Source organism: Camelus ferus, chromosome 2, assembly GCF_009834535.1.
Source record: "Camelus ferus isolate YT-003-E chromosome 2, BCGSAC_Cfer_1.0, whole genome shotgun sequence".
Taxonomy (NCBI): Eukaryota; Metazoa; Chordata; class Mammalia; order Artiodactyla; family Camelidae; genus Camelus; species Camelus ferus.
The window spans coordinates 3,108,943-3,123,191 of NC_045697.1; the positions used below are offsets into that span (position 1 = coordinate 3,108,943).

At 50.9% G+C, this 14,249-nt stretch overlaps 1 protein-coding gene across 6 annotated transcripts in view; it reads left to right on the forward strand.

The window, feature by feature from the left end:
* Positions 1–8,074: 8,074 nt before the first annotated feature.
* AFAP1 (actin filament associated protein 1) overlaps positions 8,075–14,249 on the forward strand; it is a 135,498-nt gene continuing 129,323 nt past the window's right edge. For 3 of the 6 annotated variants that reach the window (XM_032493411.1, XM_032493403.1, XM_032493408.1), the window contains exon 1: positions 8,077–8,296. The gene's annotated coding sequence lies outside the window, so the exon portion shown is untranslated. Of the gene's footprint in view, positions 8,297–14,249 lie in introns of all 6 variants that reach the window. The other 3 variants (XM_032493382.1, XM_032493399.1, XM_032493417.1) reach the window with 2 other exon arrangements.

Here is a 14,249-nt window from a genome sequence, read left to right on the forward strand (position 1 = left end):
CTTCTGATAAACGCGTGTCATTTCTAGCTGCGGGGCCCCTTCTGTCGAAAGTGCTGGGGGTGGGGGGCGTTTGCTGAAAGTGGTCACTTTGTAAGTCTCCACGGGACAGGGGCAGGCCATTCGGGGTGGGTTCCCATGTTGGCATCGGGGACGCCCTAGGCCAGCCGTCTCAGAGGTGGCCACTAAGGATGTGGATGTCTGCTTCCTCCCGCACCTGCTGATGGGAGAGGGATGTGTAAGAGCTGATGTCTGCCCTCAGGCAGGTTGGGGAGGCCCAACTAGTGAAAAGACAATGACAAGACCTTTGCAGAGGCCCCAGGAAGAGGCCCCAGAGGAGGTCAAGGGAGGCTTTCTGAGAAGGTGCTGGCCAAACCAAGTCTTGATAGATGACTAAGTATTTATTCCCTCCCGGAGGCCAATGAAGGGAAGGGTGTTCCAGGCTGAGGGAACAGCAGGAGCAGACACGCTGAGCTAGAGTTTTGTTTTGTTTCTAATAGAAAACATTCAGTAACTTTAGTTGGACTCCCGCTCTCCCTAGTCGCTCATCCCCTAACACCCACATACAGTGAAGCAGGTGAGGAGCAGTATCTGTCTCAGAGACAGCAGTCCATTCAGAAGACAAGGGATAAAACAGCCTAATACACCAATCTCCAGGGTCTGGAAACGTGGGTGGTTGGTTACGGCCGGAGCAGAGGCTGAGGGAGGGAAGAGAAAGAGGTCAGGGCTCCCTCATGGGAGGGCCCAGCAGGTCTGCTCATCCTGGGATGAAATGCTTCATAGTCTATCTTCATCCCCTAGGGCTGCTGTAACAAAATACCACAGACTGGGGGCCTGAGTAACAAGCACTGATTTCTCTTAGTTCCGGAGTCAGAAGTTCAAGATCAAGGTGCTGGCATGACTGGGTTCTGGCGAGAGCTGCTTCCTAGCCTAGAGATGTGTCAGCTGTGTCCTCACAGGGCAGAGAAAAGTCATTTGTCTTCTCACCTAGTTCATCCTCTTACAAGGGCATGAATCCCATTGTGAGGGCTCCACCCTCAAGACCTAATCAACTCCCAAATCCCCCCTCCCCCATCCATCACACTGGGGATTAGGGCTTCAACATATGAAGCTTGGGGGGAGACACAGTAACTCAGTCTATAGCAGCCTCTAATCTGATTCCAATGACATTAATCATGAGCTTTGGGATTTTCCCCTCAAGGCCTGTTCACATGTACACAATCTGCTCCATCTTAGTAAACAGCACAACTGTCTACCCAGTTATGCAAGTCAGAAACCACATTTCCCTCCGTCCTCAGGGGCAGCCCACCAGAAGTCCTGGTTTCACCCCTGAAGCATTCTCTGCATCTCTCCATCTCAGCAAATACGGGCATGAAATTATCCAGATCAGAAAACATTCTGAGAATGGAAGGCGGGGAGGGGTGGCCGAGAGAGTAGGAGGGAGGGAGCTGGAGACCCAGCCACAAGCCAGAGGGACATGGGAGTGGCTCTATGGACAGTTTGGGGCTGTCCTTAAGCCCACTCTCCCTTGCTCTTGGTTCTGAGCCAGTGGGAGGTGGATGAGGAACCAGGCACTGTATCAGTTTCCTCATGCACCAGACCCCAAAACCCAAATGCAGAGCTTCTGAAACAAAGTTGGGAAACATTGCTTAGTGTGTTTTAGGTCAGAAAAATCTTCACCTCCTACCCCACCCACACCAAGAACCAGGGTCCCTCGCAGTAAGAAGTGGCAGCCCCTTACCAGCCAGCACAACAAGGAAGGAGCCTGCCTGCGAGCCCGCCCTTCCGGGAAAAGCAGCAGAAGGGCCTCCAGGCCCGGCCCCAGCACAGCTCCCAGAGGCAGAGAAGAGAACGGTGTAGCATTGTCTATCAGCACTCCCTCGGGTGAGTGCTCCCTCCTGTTCGGAGCACGGGGGAGCCACATGATAATCCCTTGAGGCCGAACCTTCTGTAATCCCCACTTCACAGATGAGGAAACTGAGGCACAGAAGGAGGCGGAGGACCTTGCCCAGGACGGCCCAGCTGGCGTGTCAGACCTACGATTTCAAGCCCTACGATTTCTCCTGGATATGGAGACCGGGCATCGGCTCGCGGGTGCCGGACCTAGCCAGCCTGCGAGAGCAGAGCTTGGCACCTGGGTCACCCTCACACCAGGCCAGCGGCTCCCCTGCCTCACCATCCAGAGGTGGCGGTGGCCAGCTGTGTCCTGCTTGGGGAAGACGATGTCCCAGGCCGGAGGTCACTTCCGGTCACCCTTGGTTCACGAGGCTCCCCGGGCAGTCCGCCGGCGCCGAGGGCACTGAGCATGCCCTGCTGCTCAGTTTTCCCCAAGTGGAGGGTGGGCTCCCGGGGGGCCCACAGCCCCAGCTGGCCCTCCTGCCCACGCTGCCCCCAACCCTCCCTCCTCCTAGGCAGTCACCCCAAATTTCCTTCTGCTCCTTTCTAGGCCCCTCCCCACGACACCGCCACTCCTTGCCATTGCTCTACATAGTTCCCACGCTGCCCCTCCGGAGGGGAGGCTGCCCATCACCTAGGTGAAAGCTGGATCGTTCCAGAAGCTAGCTCCCATGGCCCGTTGTCTCCCTCTGGCCACCCCTACCTTCCAGAGTGGAAGCCTCCCTGGTGTCGGATGAGTGACCCACCTGCGCCGCACGATCCCGGATCCGGCACGGTTCCCGGGAGAGGGCGCATCCTTCAGCGCCAGAACGCTTCTGCCAAATTAAGTGAGAAAGGAGATACAGGCCTCCCTGGTGACCGCCAGAGGCTGCCAGCTATGCTGAACCGCGTTTCAAGAATAATAGAGGCTTCCTGTCCTCTGGGCCAAATCCCCAGGTCCATGAAGATGCCTCCGCGGCACATCGTTTCTGATAGGTCCACGGAGGAAGCCCCGCCTCCTAACGGCGCCTCCTGCCACCGACACCCTGAACATCTCTCCGTTCTAATGCTTTGATGCTCCATCGCGCCCTCCAGTCCGTCCTGTGCTCAGCAGCCCACAGCGTCTGCTTTTTTTTTTAATCATGGGTTTTCAGCAATTTGGTAGGCAGTCTTTGAGGTGACCCCCAGTGATCCCTGACCCAAGAAAGTCAGCTGCCCTGTTGTGAGGGGCCCTGTGTAGTGTCCACATAGTAGGGGACTGAGGGAGGCCAACAGCCGAGAGGAACTGTGACCTTTGAGAAGACATATGAGTGACATGAGCCATCACATCAGACTATGGCCCCAGCCAACAGTCTGGCTGCAAACTTGTGAGAGACTTCGAGCTGGGGGCATCTAGTCGAGCCTTGCTAGGTTGCTGGCCTACTGAAACTGTGAGATCACCAGGGCAAGTTGTTTTAAGCTGCTGGATTCGGAGGTGATTTGTTAAGCAGCAATACATGACTAGTGCAGCAGCCCTGTGGGCTTTCAGTGAGCTTGCGTCACATCCTAAACCGGGCCCAGACTTCCACAGGTGCCCAGGTGCCGTAGGTGCTCGTTGTTCCCTCTGGGCCCCAGAGTCTAGGAAGACTGCGTCACAGGTGTCATGGAAATATAGCTTACCTTGGGATATAAATAGCTTGCAATTAATTTTATTCCTCAAGAGGCTTGTCACTGGAAGAATCTGGAAGAGGTCTCCGGGCACTAACCCTGCCACGTAGCCCTTCAGAGTATCAAACTAAGTCAGGTGTGCCCACAAAGTGTGGTGGTCCAACGCTTGGATCAAAGAGCCCTGACCTTCCCCCCATCAAATGAACACTCTCTTTACATCAGAAGGGCTGTGGTGGCAAAGAGAAATTGGGCTTATTTTCTGAGTTTCCAAGAGGTCCCAAAATTTCAGTTTCACGTAGGGAAAAACTTTCTACTAATCAGAGAAATCTACTTGTTCAATGGGTGATGAGTTTCTTGTCAGTGGATGTAAGCCCAAGCAGGGTGACCACTGATGAGGAGGGAGAGTCAGGCTGAGTTTAGTAATTCAACAAACATTGGCTGAATGTCTACATGGTACAGCTAGGAATTCTGTAAGTAACAGAAAAATTGACTAACAGTGGCATACATCAAGAAGGGATTTGTTTTTCCTACCTCGTAAACATCTGAGGGTAGATGATTCCTGCTCTTGGTTCAGTGGCTCGGGGGTAGAAGAGTCAGAATCGCTCTGATTGTAAGATTGCTGATGCAGCTCCAGATATCACATGTATGTTCAAGGTCACAGTCCCTTGAACTGCTGGGAAGAAGCAGTAGAAGCTGTATTTATTGCTTTTCCCAGAGACAACAATCTTCCCTAGAAACCAGTGATGTGCTGGTAAGTCTTCAATTACGGGCATTCTAGGGGATGGGAGGAAGGAAGGAAGTCCTGATTTGTAGCAATTACCAATTTCTATGGTATAAATTCTCCTACCACATCTGATTTCAAGCTACCAATGTGATGTTTCTGGCTGCAGATATGGGAAGAGATGCCCATAGAACACCATTATATTAATTTCTATCATATAGTTATGATAGATTAAAATCCTTGATAGCTTAGATAATTGTAAACTGTAGTAAAGTAATTAGGAAGAAATGAATTTTGAGTATTTACTATCTTTGTTTTTAATATGACTTTTAATTGTACATTTACTTACTTTCTAAGTAATGACTGTGTTTAACAAATGACTTGCAGAATTCCTGTACTGTGAGCAGTTGGCTCTTGTGGTCTGGTGCACACTGGCTCCAGGATACCATGGCTGGGTATCTTTCCACCACCTTCCACTGCGTCTCACTGGCTGAGACAATTAACACATGGCCACCCTGGGCTATAAGGGAGGCTGGGAAGTACACTGTTTGAGTCTCTCTAATGGAATATGGCCAAGGAAAAGGGGGCTGGGAAGGACAGTAGGGCCAGACAACTAGCTGATGGATTGCTCTACCTTTGACCAGTTGCCCTAGAACAGAACTGTGCTGGCATTTGAAGCACAGCAGTAAGAAAGACACTTTCGACATCTGTTCTCATGGGGCTTCCATGCCAGTGGTAAGAGGGCCATTTTAAAGAAATAAGTAGAATTGTGATGAATGCCAGAGAGCTGTACACGGAGTTACGAATGTATGTACTGGGAAGGGGAGCTAGTATTGATTTTTTATTGTTTCATAACAAATAACCACAAACGTAGCAGCTTAATGTAACACACATCTTTTTAAAATGCTTTTATTTCTTTTTTTTAAAAATTGAAGTACAGTTGATTTACAATGCTGTGTTACTTTCTGGTGTACAGCAAAGTGACTCAGCTATACATATATATTCTTTATCATTATAGATTATTACAAGATATTGAATATAGTTCCCTTTGCTAAACACTAAGGCTTTGTTGTTTTTCTGTTTTATATATAGTAGTTAGTATTTGCAAATCCAAGACTCCTAATTTATCCCTCCCCCTCCCCTTTCCCTCCTGGTAACTGTAAATTTGTTTTCTATGTCTGTGAATCTGTTTCTGTTTTACAAGTAAGTACATTTGTGCCATTTTTAAAGATTCCATATGTAAGTGATATCATATGGTATCTGTCTTTCTCTGTCTGACTTACTTCACTTAATATGATAATCTCTAGGTTCATAGGTTCATCCATGTTGCTGCAAATGGCATTATTTCAATCATTTTTATGGCTGAGTAGTATTCCATTGTGTGTATATGTATACACGTATATACACACCACCACTTCTTTATCCATTCATCTGTCAATGGACATTTGGACATTTAGTTTGCTTTCATGTCTTGGCTATTGTGAATAGTGCTGCTATGAACATTGGGGTGCAGGTATCTTTTCGAATTAGAGTTTCCTCCGGATACATGCCCAGGAGTGGGATTGCTGGATCACAGGGTAACTCTATTTTTAGTTTTTTAAGAAACCTCCATACTGTTCTTCATAGTGGTGGCACCAATTTACATTCCCATCAGCAGTGTAAGAGGGTTCCTTTTTCTTCGCACCCTTGCCAGCATTTCTCATTTATAACACACATTTCTTAACTCAGTTTCCGGGTCCTCTGCTCTGGGCTCACTAGGCTCCAGCTAACATTTCTGCCAGGCTGCGTTCTCACCTGGAGACTTGGCTAAGGAAGGGTCCCCACCAAGTCCTTCGAGTGGATGCCAGAATTCATTTCTGTGGTCCTGCCTGACTGGGGTTCCAGCTTTTTGCTGACTGTTGCCTGGAGGCCGTCGTCAGGTCCTACAGACCATCTGCAGGGGGGCTTCTCTGAAGGCGCCCTCACAGCACAGCAGGCGACTTCTCCAAAGCCTGTAAGTAGAACCTCTCTCCGTAGTCCAAGATGCATGCTTATGTAATGGGATGTGACCAGGGACGTGACACCCCATCACTTCAGCCACACCACTTTGGCCAGAAGCTGTCACCGGTTCTGCCTGCACTCAAGATGGGGAGATCGTACAAGGGCATGACTCACTGGGGGTCACCTTAGGGTGTGTCTGCCATGGTTGTGTTTGGTGTGGTGGTGGCTACAAAGCCTTCATGGGGAAAGTGATATTGAGGGTGAGACTTGAAGGGTCAGTGGGAGTTGGCTAGGTCCAGGGAGAAAAGTGTGTCGGGCAGAGGGCAGCATGAGTGAAGAGGTCTGAGGATGGAGCTGCCGTCCTTTGCAGTATCTTCTCCCGCTACCTGAGACTCTGTGTTCCTGATTCCTGAGTACATCTCCAAACACGGGGGCCTGGCTGAAAGGCGTAGAGAATCTTCTCACATCCATGGAGGAATTTGGCAAATCAGATTGGAAGCTGGGCTTTCAGTGTGTGTGTGTGTGTGTGTGTGTGTGTGTGTGTGTGTGTGTGTGTGTGTGTGTAGGGAGAGGGGGATGGGGTCTGCCCCAGTCACAGTCAAGACCTTATCCATGCATCCATCCCCTCTACCAGCATTCCCTGAGTGCCTTCAGGGTGCCAGGCCCTGCGCTGCTGTAGAAATGAGTCACTCAGACCCCTGCCTTGTCCTAGCAAGGTCACACTTTGCTGGGAGGTGGTGGGGAACCACTGAGATGGAAAACTCCAGCTGGTGTTCTAACGGAGGTGGCCCAAGTGCGTGGGAGTGCCGGGAAGGAAGGCCTCAGGAGGTGAGGAAAAGAAAGCACTCCAGGATGATTTCAGGTTTCAGTGTGAGCCACTGTGCGGGTGGAGAAGCCGTTTACTGAGAAAGAAGAATGTGGAGGAGCAGGTGGGGGGCGTTGACTAAAGCACTTTTTTTTGATGGTGAGAAGTTTGAGATGCTTCCTAGGTGTCCAGATGGGGAACCAGGGGAGGTCAGGGCTGGCGATACAGAGCTGGCAGTATCCAGGGTCTGTAGATGGTTTAAAATCTGGGAGAACGTGAGATTTCCCAGTAAGAGGGTCCATGTCCGAGCCATGGACATTCCGGCAATGAAAGGTTGGGTAGATAAGGGGGTGGATCCTGGGGACACCTGAAGGAGTCTCTAGGGGTGTAAAGGAAAACCCAGAATGCGGGACCACGTGATGTGGAAAGATCACTGACAGTGATGACAGAGGTTTTATGGATGACTGGTACTTGGATACATGTAGGGCATTTCAGGTGGGGAAGAGCGTAGCCTAAGCAGGAAAGGGAAACAGCTCTGCCACGTGCTCCTTTATCATGGGTTAAAGTGGCCCCTAGAAATCTCTGCTCCTGCCTGATGGAGCTCCTTGGGGGAGGGCCAAGTTGCCTCTACTCCACTCCGACCGCACATCTTACCCGCTGTGAAAATGTTTGTTGAACGAATAAAAGATGAACGAGTGAATGGTATTATGTGACTTGGGGGGAGCAGGTGATCTCGCCCTTGGGGTCTCAGTTTCCCTTTCTGTAAAGCAGGCCAACCCGATAAACTTGAGTTCTGGATGCGGGATGAACACGGCTTGTTGAGCGGATTCCAACCGGACGTTACTCGTAGCCTTCCTGGGTAGGACCGGGTTGGGCCGTGGATCCCGTCGCTTTCGGTCAGGCCCCGTGGGGACTCCCACGGCCCCGCCCCGGTGCGGCCCCGCCCCACCTCCCTTTGTTTCTTCAGGCCACGCCCCCTCTGCGCAGCTCACTCCCCATTGGTCAGGGGGCGGGACGGAACGGCGCGGGCGGGGTGAGTGCGCCTGCGCGGTGTTGGAGCCCAGCCGCAGCCTCTCGCCGGTCGCTGCTCCGCGCGGAGCCGGATCCCGAGCCCGAGCCTGAGCTGGAGACGGTCTGAGGCGGCTCTGAGGCGGCCCCGCCCCGGGGCTCCATTGTTGCCGCGGCCGCGGCTCTGCCGGCTGCTCCGCTCCGCTTCGCTCGGTCAAGGCGTCTCCGGCAAGGAGCGATCGCTGCCGAGGCGGCGGCCTGAGGTGAGGCGGCGAGCTGCGGGGCCGGGCCGGGAGGGGATCCCCCGGCAGACAGAGGTTCCGGGGCTGGGTGAGGGTCCCGCAGCCGGGCGGAGGTCCCGGGGTCGGAGGGGGTCCCAGGCGACAGGGGTCCCGGGCCAGGCTGTGGTCCTCGGGACGGCAGGGTCCCAGAGCCGGGCGACGTTCAGGGCCGGACAGGGGTCTCGAGTCCGGCGGGGGTCCCATGACTGGGCCGGGATCCAGGCGGCAGGGGTCCCGGGCCGGACGGGGCCCCCGAGAGGGCAGGGATCCGGGAGCCGGGCGAGGATCCCGGCCGGGCGGAGGTCCCCTGGCCTGACGGGGGTCCCAGGCGGCAGTGGTCCTGGGCCCGGCAGGGGTCCCCGCCGGGTGTGGCAGGTCCGAGCTGGGTGCCGCGGGGTCGCTGCCCGAGGTGGCGGCCGCCGCCCTGAGCGCCAGTGGGACGAGGGGACACGGACTGGGTACTGGCCGGGCCGTCGCGCACCCGGGCGCCCGGGCATTGTCTCGGCCTCGGGGTGGCACTGAGGGGGCTGCGCGCCTGCTGCGCCTCTGCGTGGATCCGCGCGTGAATCCCCGCGCGGGGGTCCTAGACACCCCGAGGGTGGGGGGCACTGTCTCGGTCCCCGCCCACTCCGTGGAGTGGCTGGTTCACTGTGTGCTACGAAAGGTAGCTCTGCGTGGGCCCTCGCACGCGGGGATCCCGGACATCCCGGAGACCTTCTCTGTTCCCCCGTCTTTCCCCTTTGATGTGACTGTTCGCTGTGTCTAATAGAGGGTGACTGCGTGGACCCCTGATCGTAAGGATCTTGGTCACCCTGGAAGTGGGGGGCTCCTTTTCGCCCCCCACCCCCGTGACTGGTTCACTGAGAGTTTGTGTGTCACCGAACGTGGCTCAGCTTGGAGCGCCGTGCCCTGGCCACCCTGAGAGTTGGGGGGCTCTGCCCTGTCCCCTCCCCCCGCTGCTTGTCGGGGTGTGATCAGCCTCTGATCAGTCCTGGAGGTAGGCTCCCTACATTTCCACCCCCCGTCTGTGTGTGTGTGTTGGGGGTTCCTTGTCCTGAGGGGCGTCCTTGTACGGGTCTTGGCGCCCGTCGGGGTGTGGCGGGCTGTGCGTGGGGGCGTAGTTGGCCTGCGTTGGACCGCTGATCCGCTCTTTCATTTATTTTATTTGCCATATGAGCAGAAGAGGCTGCACTTCCCCGGGAACCTGCCCCTCCTCCCGGCCTGGTCCCCGGGGAGCGCGGGGCTGTCACCGCGCCTGGGGACCGAGGGTCGGGCCGTGGCGTTTCCTGCTCCCGGCGCTAGGCTTGGCCGGCAGGAGCCGGCTCTGATTGGAGGGAGCCTGGCCCCTCTGCCCAGCGCTTCTTGATTTCTTCCGTTAGGATTGGGAAGAAAAAAAAGTCTGGAAAGCCAGATTTAAGTTTGTAGCTCTCAGCGCCTGGAGAGTGGAAGAAACTTTCCCAAGAATTTGGCGGGCTGGAAAGTGCGTTTGAAGGAGGGGAATCCACACCCACGGAATGAGGCCAAGGCTGTTACAGTTAGAGGTCAGGTTTACGGAAGGGATAGCCAGGACGAGGTTGAGGATGGGGAAACTTGGATTTCAGCCTGATGGCAAAATCTGATGCTACCCTGTGGGCTCTGTAGCCTACAACCGTTTAAATACAGTGGGGTTATTCACTTATCCTTTCATCAAACTCATAAAACGCATCCCTGTTATAGTCCAGGGATGCCTCTTTTCCCCGGAGAATGCAAAGTCTAACAAAGTCAGTCTTTCCCTTTTAAGAATGTTTTGGTCCAAGACAGACAACTGAGCTATAGGCACAAGTAGCTCTGGTACCCAGATTGAAGTTCTTTGTGGACAAGACTGGGTATGAATAACAAAAATACCAGATGGAAACGTCGTAATGTCTGCAGCTGTTGCTGCTATAAAGTCCACGCTTAGGACGCAGGCCCTTCGCTCTGCCTTCTCTACCCTCACGCCCACTTCCAGTCCTTCCAGCTTCGTTCACTTATTCTTACAGTTTAAGTTTATGTGGCACCTTCACCCTGAAGCCTTCCCTGAAGTCCTTTTGCCCTGCGCTCTGAAAACTGGGGTCTTCAAGGCCAGAGTGGCTGGCTTTAGTGCTGCGTGGTAGATGCCCTGCTAGAGGTGGGCACGGTTTGTTCCCAGAGCTGGAAGAAGTGTATCTAAATGAGGGGTCCTTTTCTCTACCAGGGATCCAGGTCTTTCATGGGATTTACAATCTGCAATTCTTCAACTCTCCTGAGAGTTTTTAGATTAAAATTCGCTATTACTTCCTCGTGTTTGTTGCATGGTGTAGAGTACTTGATTAAAATTTATTTGATCTAATTCTGGCTCTGGAATTAAGTTGCACTTTGTTCTTGCAAACCCACTGGGCTTCAGTTTTCTCACCTTTGAGGGTTTTAAACTAGGAAAGAAACTTGTCAGCCCTAAACCTTTAATTCTTTCAACCAAATATAGCAGAGTAAAGTTCTCTTATGGCAGTGGTATAAATAATGGAGATCTTTGAAAATGTCGATTCTAAAGTGGAAGTTCTTTTTCTTTTTTTTTCTCTTCAAAAAGTGTAGTTGCATGGGTGTATACTTTGCTCAGAGTTAAGGACCACTGTCTAGGATGGAAGCTTAGGCAGCTTTTTGATATTGTCTTCTGTATTCTTCATAATTACTTTACATGCAACATCTGCACCCTATCAAATTGGTTTGATATTTTCCTTAATGAAGTTGTTGGGTGCAGAGCTCTTGTCAGGAGCATTTTGCTGATCTTTTGAGTATCACATGAAATCAGCCAACTGCGGGCTTTTGTATGCCTCACTCTCTATCAGAGATTTTAACTTGGAGAATCTGAAATAAGTGAATTTGGCAAGTGCCTTGAGTAGATGTACATGGCTTTGTATAATAGTTTAAAGCATAGTTTAAAATTATGACTTGCAGAGACACTGCTTTGGGAAAGCATGTGTCCTCCTTACTTGCTGCAAGTAGTAAATCCTTCCTTCTCTGGGGGAAAAAAAATAAAATAAATTTAAATTATTACTTGCAAAAAATTGCATCATATGTTAAATGACCTACAAGGAAGCTCCAATTCTAAGGAATATAGTAATTCATCCTTAAAAATATTAAAGCTCCCTTCCAGTTTTTCTGTTTGGCAGGATGGGAATTTGATGTGCTTGGTGTTTTTTTTTTAAAACAACATGTCTGTAGAGAGGATACACAGTTTTCTCTGCTATTCTTTGGATGATTACAGAGATTAAAAATAGATGAAAGCTGTTTGGTCAAGTAGTGATGCCACCGAATTACAATTTTCACATTAAGTCGGGTTTTTGTCTTTATTTTGATTTGCAGTCTTTAATTAATTTTAAAAAATGCTTTGTTGCGTACTCCATGTATTTTTTGTTTGTTTGTTTGTTTTTGTTAGGGATCTTATTTAAGGGGAGGAGTCTTCAGAAACTCAAATGGATTCTCTTCGAGGTTTTCTTAGATTGTCTTAATGTTTTCACTGAAAACTAGTTAATGCTTATTCTGCAAGCTGGAGAGCTCCTGGGGATGGGGAGGGGATGGCAAGGGCCGGGTGTGAGTTCTACATTTGCGTGTTGTCCCTCTTGTTCTTACTAAAGGGTGAGAGGGAAGCAGCTCTTCCCTGGGGGCCTGAGCAGGGAGCTGAATTCACCCTGCCTCAAAGAACTCATGGTGTGTCCCTTTCTTTTTAAATTATGAAAGTCTATGAATCATTTTGTTTAAGCATTACTTGCCTGGAACTGGAAGTTCAGAGATAGATTTTTCTTAGACTATAAATCTAAGTCTTTGGTGTTAACCCCCTCCCCAACCTGTCCCACATCACCTACCAAAAGGTTTTTTCTTCCTTCTTTTCCACTTTAAAGATCTTATCACATACGTGTCTATTATTGCAGGCTACATCAAAACCGTGTTGGGTGTTGACAGGATGTAATATGAATAATATATTAAAGATAACTTACTCCGGTTCTTTTGCACAGGAAACTTGGATTAGAAACTTGGCCCTGGTGAGGCTTTTGTCAAGTCCAAGTACTGTGCTGAACTTCAGTTTCCTCATTTGTAAAATGGAGTTAATTGTTGGTAGTGCCTACTCTGCCTGGGTCAAGAGATTGTTTTGAGGATAAAATGAAATCATGAATGTAACGGAATTTTGTAAGTTGTAAAATATGTTGCCAAGGATTTAAAAAAATGCTTCATTGAGAATGGAATGAATCTGGGTTTTTAAAAATTCTGTCTATCTGTTGTATATACAGATAATCCTTCAAGTGTGTTAGGCAGCTTCATTTAAGCTTCATTTAAGATTTTCTATCTTTAACTGGCCAGTGTTTGATATTTTAGCATTTTGGGGAACATCAAATTCAAGTTTCAGTTCCTTTAATCTTTTGTAAATAAATAAGACTATTGAATGTGCTTGATGTATCTTTGACAGTCTCTTTAATATGTAGATTCCTGTGACCCTTCCTTTAGTGAAGCACAGTCTCTGGACATTTCAGTTCCTAAGTGACTGCTCTGGAGGCGGGGGAAGGCGGCAGCGGTGGGAGGTCAGGATCGGCAAAGCGCCGGTCTGCTCGCAGGTGAGGTGCCAGCGCTCGGCCCGCGGAGTGAGCAGCAGGTGTCACTGGGCAACTGACGTCAGCACCATGGTGTGCTGGGGCCTTCTCTCCCCGAGCCACCTGGGAAACTGCAGTGTCTCCCAACCACCAGGCAGGTCGGCTTTTCTCTTTCTCTCCTTCTTGCCTTTTCTTCCTCTCCACCAACTACTGAGTGAGCACCTCTGCTCTTCCAGGCATTGGTGGGGGAGGAATGAATACAAAGGCTAACAAAATGCAGGCACTGGTCCACAGAGTTTATACTCTGTACCCAGATAGTAAGTCACACTGTCATACAGTGTGGCAGACACTCACATAGCTTACCTGGGATGTGTCTGTCTCCTTGGAGAAGAGCCGGGGGTTCACAGCGCAGGAGAGGCAGACGTGGGAGGTGCTGCCGTTGGTACGTAGGAGAGTTTGGGAGCCAGGTTGGTGCACACGAGCCAGCATTTATTCTCCTACGTGGTACTTAGAGTTTATCGGGCCAGACAGGTATTGAAAGGTTTATGAGTTAAAGGAAAGGGCAGTGAATTACCTGAGGCTTAGAATTTGTAGATATTCTGAGTAATTTATAATTTCCCCAGATCTCCCCAGATCGATCAGAACAAGTCTGTAATCTGTTGTGTTGGATGGAGTTTGGCCGTCTCTGCTTTTTGATTTAAGGATGTCAGCAGACTTGTGGAATGTGCGGCAAAGCGACGGACACCGCGGTATTTTCGCAGGTGTCTCTGTAGAAGTTTCCTACGGCTGCAGTAACAAATTGCCACAAATTGAGTGGCTTAAACCAGCACACATTTATTATCTTACAGTTCTGTAGGTTAGAAGTCTGACTCAGGGCTCATTGGGCAGAAAACAAGGCGTCTGTTCCTTACTGGAGAATCTGGGGGAGAACTGCTCTCAAGTTCATGTAGATGGTCCACCGAATGTAGTTGCTGGTAGTTGTCGGGCTGAGGCCCCTGTTTCCTTGCTGGCTGTCAGCTTTGGACCCGGCTCTGGGAGGCGTCTTTCTGGTCCCAGAATCAGCAAGGACCATGGAGTCCTGCTCCAGCTCTCTGGCTGTCTCTTCTGCCCCATCTCTCTTCTACCTGGAGAAAGTTCTCTGCTTGTAAGCACTCATGCGGTTAGGTTGGGCCCATCTAGCTACCCAGGATAACCCTCCGGTCCAAGCCCCCTGTCTGCGGCCTGTAGCAGTTCCTTTTGTTAGGTAATGTGACGCAGTCCCAGCTTCCAGGGATCAACACACGGACGTCTGTGGGAGCCGTTACTCCGCCTCCCACAGTTACCCAGTCCATTTGTAACAATGCCCGCTGACGTTGTTA